Here is an 8,559-nt window from a genome sequence, read left to right on the forward strand (position 1 = left end):
AAAAATTAGCCGGGCGAGGTGGCGGGCGCCTGTAGTCCCAGCTACTCCAGAGGCTGAGGCAGGAGAATGGCGGGAACCCGGGAGGCGGAGCTTGCAGTGAGCCGAGATCGCGCCACTGCACTCCAGCCTGGGCGACAGAGAGAGACTCCGCCTCAAAAAAAAAGAAAAAAGAAAAAAGGAAAGAAAGGTTGGGGTTGGCCGGGCGCCGTGGCTCACGCTTGTAATCCCAGCACTTTGGGAGGCCGAGGCGGGCGGATCACGAGTTGAGGAGATCGAGACCATCCTGGCTAACACGGTGAAATCCCGTCTCCACTAAAAACACAAAAAAATTAGCCGGGCGAGGTGGCGGGCGCCTGTAGTCCCAGCTACTCGGGAGGCTGAGGCAGGAGAATGGCCTGAACCCGGGAGGCGGAGCTTGCAGTGAGCCGAGATCGCGCCACTGCACTCCAGCCTGGGAGACAGAGCGAGACTCCATCTCAAAAAAAAAAAAAAAAAAAAAGAAAAGGAGCTGGATGTAGATGCTGATTTTGTAGAAATGTCAGAGTTATGGCGCTTGCCACCACATCCAGAAACTGCTACAGCCTCCTCAACCTGGCAGAAGTTTGCAGAAAATACCGGGAAAGTCAAGGACATTCCAGTTCCCAATTTCCTCCCTTGGATTTTTCATCTCCAGAACTTCCCTTTAGGGAGCTCTGTGAGGATATTCTGAAAGGATTTATGAATGATTAAAACGGAAAGTCACAGAAGAGGGAAGAAGAGGAAATAATATAGTAATAGTCAATCCAGCAAAAAAAATGAAAAGGGAAATACACATAGAAGGGTCATTCCGGAAATGCTTCATCTGGCGGACTGTGGGAGCAGAGGCATCACCAGGACTGGGGAAACAGTGTCTCTGTGAAATGCGTCGCATATCTGATTCACTGACTTGAGCTAATGATTCCAACTTGGCAGACACTGAACTCGTGGAGGTTCAGTTTCTCCTGATACAAACCAAATGCCTACCTGGAATAATTTTTTTCAAGCAACAATTATTTTTCTTATCTTCAGGGTTAAAATGTATAAAAGTATGTTATGCATAATTGCTCTGTAATGCCATAAATGATCATGCAAAACCTAAATAATATGGTGGCCTGAGGGGTTACCTTATATTTGAAACATGCTTTCTATCATGCATTGACTGTATGCATCTTGTTAATGCACATTTTTTTTGTTTAAATAAGGTGTGTAAGAGACACACCCTTCTAGATGAAACTATATGTGCCACACTTAGCACTACTCATAATGATAACCTTAAGACTATCAGGAGAAATATTTCAATTTCTACTTTATGAAGAAAGGAACCAAATTATCATGCTTTTAAAACAAATTACCAGTTTACATAATTAATCAGGGTGCATTTGTTTATTGTATAATGCATCATTTGAAAATGCCAAGGAGGAATTACCCTTTGGTTTTAATGATGTAAGAGTGGAAATAATGCTAGTTGGCATTGTTAATGCCTTTGGTTTTAATGATGTAAGAGTGGAAATAATGCTAGTTGGCAGTATTTGATTGTAAGAAATCAATAAAGTAATTGTGTGGGTTTTTTTGTTTGTTTTTTTAAAAAAAGATTGAGCGCAGTGGCTCATGCCTGTAAATCCCAGCACTTCGGGAGGCTGAGGCAGGCAGATCACCTGAGGTCGGGAGTTCAAGACCAGCCTGACCAACATGGAGAGACCCCGTCTCTACTAAAAATACAAAATTAGCCGGGCGTGGTGGTGCATGCTTGTAATCCCAGCTACTCAGGAGGCTGAGGCAGGAGAATTGCTTGAACCTGGGAGGTAGAGGCTGCGGTTAGCTGGGATCACACCAGTTCACTCCAGCCTGGGCAACACGAGTGAAACTCCGTCAACAGAACAAAAACAAAAGCAAAAAAACCCTTTAACCAGCTTGAGGTCTCAAAACAAAACAAAAACAAAAAACCAAAAAAACCTCAAGCTGGTTAAAGGGTTTTTGTGCTTTTGTTTTTGTTTTGTTTTGAGACAGAGTCTTGCTCTATTGCCCAGGCTGGAGGGCATTGGTGCAATCTCAGCTTACTGCAACCTCGGCCTCCGTGGTTCAAGCAATTCTCCTGCTTCAGTCTCCAGAGTAGCTGGGACTACAGACATGTGCCACCATGCCTGGCTGATTTTTTTTTTTTTTTTTTTTTTTTTACATTTTCAGTAGAAATGGGGTTTCACCATGTTGGCCAGGCTAGTCTTGAACTACTGACCTGAGGTGATCTGCCTGACTCGGCCTCCCAAAGTGCTGGGATTACAGGCATGAGCCACCACACCTGGCCCCAGCTTGAGATTTTGAGATGGCTTTTAGAGACTTGAGTCTGGACATCTCCCAAGCCACTAGCACTTGAATAAACCTGCTTTCCTTTTGCCAATCCTCACTTCTCATATATCTGGCTTTTTGAGTGGTGAGCAGCTGAACGTGAGCTCAGTTACAGAATAACACAATTGTTTTGAGATAATTATCCTTGGCTACAAGGATCAATAACAAGGGGTGGGGGGCACCAGTCTGAGATTGGACAGGCAGTTGCTAGACAGAAGTCCTTGCAGAAATATATTTTGTGTAAGGTTGTGATGGCCTTTGTGCAAGTTTGTAGTTTTTGCATAGTCTTTTGTGATAGTTCTTATTAGGCCTACAACTATGAGAACCCTCTCTTCATGGCTTTCCCTGACTCTATTAATCAGGGCTTTGTTTTTTTTATTTTTATTTTTTTTAACTCAAGTGACTCTTTTAATTCTGACGCCTTTCACAATTGGCTACTATGGACATACTATTGACTGATCAGACTGTGATGCTAGATATTGACTTATAGATGATTGATAAGTTGTAAATGATTTCTGTCTATTGGTTATGAATTTCTTATCCTGTGGACATTTACTAGTTCTGTTGCGAATTTAGCAATCTCATCACTGAATTATTTCTTTCACTGGTGGCAGTATACGTGGATTTCATTGAAAATCATTTTATTGCTTAGGCAACAGACTTGGGCAGTGTTTTTCAACCAGTTTATGCAAATACTCAAACTAAGCTCTAATAATGGTCACTCCCAAGACGATCTGAGCATTCCACCTGCAGAAGACTTAAAACACTGTCAGACACCTGAGGATTTTCTAAAGCCCCCACAGGTACTAATCTCAGCAAGGGCGGTAGGAACAGCTATTTGCATAACTCACATTTCCCAGGTTTAGAAACTTATTGATTTAAATATGCAAAAAAGCCTGGGGCAGGGACTGAGTAGGTGTGAACGACAGCTGATGGCTCTGCTTAGCATCAATTAGCATTTCAAAAAGTGTCAAGTTGCTGGAAGACCTTTTTATAATTGCTGCTAATGGAGGGTTCTAAAGGCAGCAAAGGAACTATCTGGGTGCAAATCTCATACAAGAGAAAGGTATCCAAAAAGGGAATGTGGGAGGTGAAGTGAGGGGTGGGGTGGGGCTTCAACAATAAATATGAAAAGACACTTACAACGTCAGATTTTGGAATCCTTAAAGCTTGGTTTTCTACAGAACCTCTTGAATTTTTTATTCACAGTGGATCCTCAGTGCCAGGGTTGGCCACTTGCCTTCAACATCCCTGTGGGTAATGCAGAGACCGCTGCAAACACTAAAAAAAAAGATGGCTTTCTGTTGCCTGCTGTCATTTGATTGTACTCTTTTAAAGAAAATAGAGCCCATCAGCACAAAATCACTCCCTTCTCATTACTGAGGATATTTTCCCTTTGAGCAGTTGAGGGTAGGAGATGGCAGGAAGTTGAAAAGCTAATATGACTTACCTAGTGTGGAAATAAACAAAAATCGCCTGGATGAGAGCAGCAGAGGGAGTCAGCCACAGCCACATCATGGTCTTGGGCAGAGACTCCAAGGCAGGCAGGGAGTGGGGATGCTTCATAGTGGAAAATGGGAGGCTTCAGGTGGGCTCTGACTGAAAGCTGTTGGTGTAGGAAAGTGGAGGTTGGCTGACTAGGACTGAGGACTTCCATATTGTTGCCAGGTAGAATGAGGTCCAGCTGCTTGTTCTTGTGATCCAATAATGAGATGCAGACAGACTGGGAAAGAAGGGAGTTTATTATTGAGCTGTGTTATTTCGGCAACCAGTTACAGGGAGAATGTGAGAGTAACTCATCAGACCAACTCAAAGTTACAAGTTTTTTCTAGTGCTTATATACGTTCAGTACATCTACAAGCCAAAAGCCAAGGTGTTTCACTCTATCTAATCTTTAACTAGGGTCCAGGATCTAGTCAATTACTTCAGAGCTTTGGAAAGATGACTTAATCTAAAGTGGATCCTGGTACCAGGTGTGCAAGAATGTCTCCATTATTTTAATTAAACTCTGAGATCTTAGAAAGTCCAGGAGGTTTCTTAATGAACTTGTTTTTACATTCTAGCCTTTGTACTAAGTTTAACTTATGTTAAACTTAACTAATTAAGTTAACTTATGTTTAACTTATACATTTACGAGAGCTACAGTAAGGTGCTGGTGAAGGCTGATTGCCCTGGTTGCTAATGGAGACCCAGCCTACCACAATGTGACTGCTTGCTTTGGTGTGCATATTTAGTTGTCTCTGGTTGGTACCAAATTGGGGAGGAGGCAGGGTTAAAACACAGGGAAGCCACAGTCAATGTCAAGTGCTGACCCTCCTGGGCTGGTTGCTGCAGAGGTTGCGGGTCAGAATTCCACTGTCTTATATGGTCTGGCCATTGTCTGCTTGTATAGTCTGTCTCCCACCAGGTCTCATTAATCATAAAAACCAAGAGGAAATGACTTGTTCTCGGATCATGGCAAGAGTCCCTACAAATCTGGAGCACAAATGACCACCAGTTTAGGAACACCTACTATTATGCCTGAAACAGCACTCAAGGGAGCCCTTGATTCTTCATCCCACTGTCACCAGGAAAGTGGGCTGCTTGGCCAGATGCCAGTAGCAGTTAGATGAGCTGACTTGCTGGGCTAGTGTAGTAGTCCGTTTTCACACTGCTGATGAAGACATACCCGAGACTGGGTAAATTACAAAGAAAAAGAGGTTTAATGGACTCACAGTTCCACATGGCTGAGGAGGTCTCACAATCGTGGTAGAAGGTAAAAGGCATATCTTACATGGCAGCAGGCAAGAGAGAATGAGAGCCAAGCAAAAAGGGTTTCCCCTTATAAAACCATCAGATCTCATGAGACTTATTCACTACCATGAGAACAGTATGGGGGAAACTGCCCCCATGATTCAATTGTCTCCCACCGAGTCCCTCCCATAACATGTGGGAGTTATGGGAGCTACAATTCAAGGTGAGATTTGGGTGTGGACACAGCCAATCCTTATCAGCTAGGGTCCAAGGGTCTGAGGATGCTCGGCTGCCACCATGCCTCTCCTGGGCTTCTTGATCAGTGGGCCTCCAGACGTTTCCTTTGGGGACTTCTTAATCAAACACCACATTCAGTGGGGACATCCATGCCGTGGTCAGAGCCAGGAGTGGTCAAGATGCATGTGTGGTGGGTCATGGACTTGGGAAGGGCAGCCATAGGACCTAAAACCTCACCCCCTCAGGATAGCCTGCTGACCCACCCAACTCAGAGGCCTGGGGCCCAAAAGACTGGAGAGATAGCACAGGAAGAAAGTCTAGAATAAAAGACTGATCAATCAACAGAAGGAATGAACCAAGGAGAGCCAGAAAACCAGAATGACTTGCCGTCACCACAGTTCACTAAGTTGGAACAGAATCTGTTTTGGACTGCAGCTCAAGCTGCTCACAACCACATGATAGAGGATGGAGGAAGTGCCCTCAGCAATGGGTGGTCACAGTCACCCAGAGGGTCAGACCACCCAAAAGAGACCTCAAGTCCCTTCTCACTCTTTTCTCCAAACAGAGGAACCCTATTGTTACATTGTGGCTGTTCGGCAGACTGTCTTTTTCGTTTACCTCTATTCTTCCTCTCCTAGAACTTTTGCAGGGGGCGGCTAGAGAAGAAAAATGGGAGGTCAGTGGAGGCCCTTGCTGGAAACCCATCTTGGGTGGTGTCTGTTTGCCCTTCAGCTTAAAGTAACCTGGCCCTAGAGGCTAAGTGGAAAGAACTTTGTGTTTTTTTTTTTTTTTTTGAGACGGAGTCTTGCTGTGCTCCCAGGCTGGAGTGCAGTGGCCTGATCTCGGCTCACTGCAAGCTCCGCCTCCCGGGTTCACGCCATTCTCCCGCCTCAGCCTCCCAAGTAGCTGAGACTACAGGCGCCCGCCACCACGCCCGGCTAGTTTTTTGTATTTTTAGTAGAGACGGGGTTTCACCATGTTAGCCACGATAGTCTCGATCTCCTGACCTCGTGATCCACCCGCCTCGGCCTCCCAAAGTGCTGGGATTACAGGCTTGAGCCACCGCGCCCGGCAGAACTTTGTGTTTAAAGTCAGGAGATCTGGGTATCAGATGGCCCTGGCTAAGGCATTTAAACTCTCACTGTTTATTTTAGAAACTGCCAAAATTAGGGATGCATCCCTGTTTGAGCCCGGTCATGCTCTCCTTCTTTTTATTGCAATGCGATATAAAGCACGGGACTCCGAGAAACAGGCAGCAGACAAAGGGTTTCATTCTCTTATTTGCTATGAAAGGCAAGTTGTATAAAGTCCACACCTGGGTGCTCCTTCCTGCCTGAAAATGGGATTCCACACCTGACTAAGTGCCCCAGAGCTGGCTCAGTTTACTTGTCTCTGGGGCAAAAAACAGAGAGGGCTATGACTGAGACTGTATCTCTGCCACCTTTCCTGGGGGTAAGGGGTCCTGGACCCTTCTATCCTTTCTTCAGGGCAGAAACTCTGGGTTAAAAGTGACAAGTAACCACAATGTTCTTCCCTCACAGGGTACACAGGAATACAGACTTCCCCCTAATCCTGACTAAGAATATTATTCAACACACAAGCATGATTTTCAAACAAAAATGAAAAATTTACCAGAAATTTGCAAAATTGCAAATACTTTTCCTTGTTGCAGATACACAGTACATGTCCTGGAAAGGAAAGTGTTAATCTTCATATCCCTCACTTTAAAGAGACAACTGTCCTATTCATCCCATCTGTTGCCAATGAGAAGGGAAAATCCTTGATGCCATAAAGGAAAAATTTCTCCCAAATTCTCTGATGGTTAATACTGGGTGTCAACTTGATCGGATTGTAGGATACAAAGTATTGATCCTGGGTGTGTCTGTGAGGGTGTTGCCAAAAGAGATTAACATTTGAGTTAGTGGGCTGGGGAAGGCAGATCCATCCTTAATCTGGGTGGGCACAATCTAATCAGCTGCCAGTGCAGCTAGACTATAAAGCAGGCAGAAAAATGTGAAAAGTAGCCTCCCAGCCTACATATTTCTCCTGTGCTGGATGCTTCCTACCCTCAAACACCGGGCTTCAGTTTTGGGACTTGGACTGGCTCTCCTTGCTCCTCAGCTTACAAACAGACTATTGTGGTACCTTGTGATCATGTCGGTTAATACTTAATCAACTCATATATATATGAGCAAATGCAGAACCCCTGCGTTGGCTCCCTGGAGATATATATATCCCATTAGTTTTGTCTCTCTAGAGAATCCTGACTAATACAGATTTTGGTACTGAGGGTGGTTCTAGAGGAATAGAATATTAAGGATGGAGTCCTTTCATTGGTTTTGGGGTTCCTAGAGTTGACTGCTTAATATGATTGGCCCCAAAAATGCTGCTAAGGACTCTACTTCTTAATAGTATGGAGAACCCTGATAGCCCTTGTCATGAACTGTTTAGAGAGTTATGCAAAATAAATGCATTTGACACTTCTGAGTCACTGGTTGTGAGAGGCAAGGAGTTTAGTGACTCTATACATAATACCTTTGACCATATATGGAGAACTAAGAAACATAATGAAGCTGGCTGGTTGTTCCTAAGTTCACTGGACAAATTGATGAAAGAAAATTATGAACTCAGGGATTCTGTCTCCTGGCTTCAGAAGCAGATACTGAGCCTCAAATCTGCTAAGATTGCCCTGAGTCAGAGTCTTACCTCCTGTAGAGAAAGAGCTGAATGGGTGGAAAAACAGACACAAGCTCTTATCATACGAGTAGCTGACCTGCAATGAAAGATGCGTGCACAGCCTTGCCTGGTGTCTACTGTTAAAGTGAGGGCATTGATTGGAAAGGAATCAGACTCCAAAACTTGGAATGTGAACATATAGGAGGAGCCTGATGAAGCTGAGAACACTGAGTTTGTAAACTCCGATGAACCTTTTTGCCAGAAGGAACAGCTTCCCCATCCCCAGTACTGGCAACATCCCCTCCCTCGCCCATGCTGCCATCAGCCTTTCCACCTTTGTCTGAGGAGATAAACCCTGTGCTGCCTGAGGAAATAGTGATTGCCTCCTCTGGGGCAGCTGCCAGGTAAAATAATGTTGATTCTCCTCAGGAGCCACCCCCAACACCCTTGTTTGCTTCTAGATCTATAACTGGAATAAAGCCCCAGAGGGCCCCTAGAGGTGAGATTGAGATTGTGACCCATGAGGAGATGTGCTACACTAGAAAAGAACTG

General features: G+C 44.6%; 1 pseudogene; it reads left to right on the forward strand.

Moving 5' to 3' along the window:
- The window catches only part of LOC116271466, a 1,992-nt pseudogene extending 915 nt beyond the window's left edge, over positions 1 to 1,077 (forward strand).
- Positions 1,078 to 8,559: the final 7,482 nt, after the last annotated feature.

The sequence above is a fragment of the Papio anubis genome, chromosome 19 (assembly GCF_008728515.1).
Source record: "Papio anubis isolate 15944 chromosome 19, Panubis1.0, whole genome shotgun sequence".
Taxonomy (NCBI): Eukaryota; Metazoa; Chordata; class Mammalia; order Primates; family Cercopithecidae; genus Papio; species Papio anubis.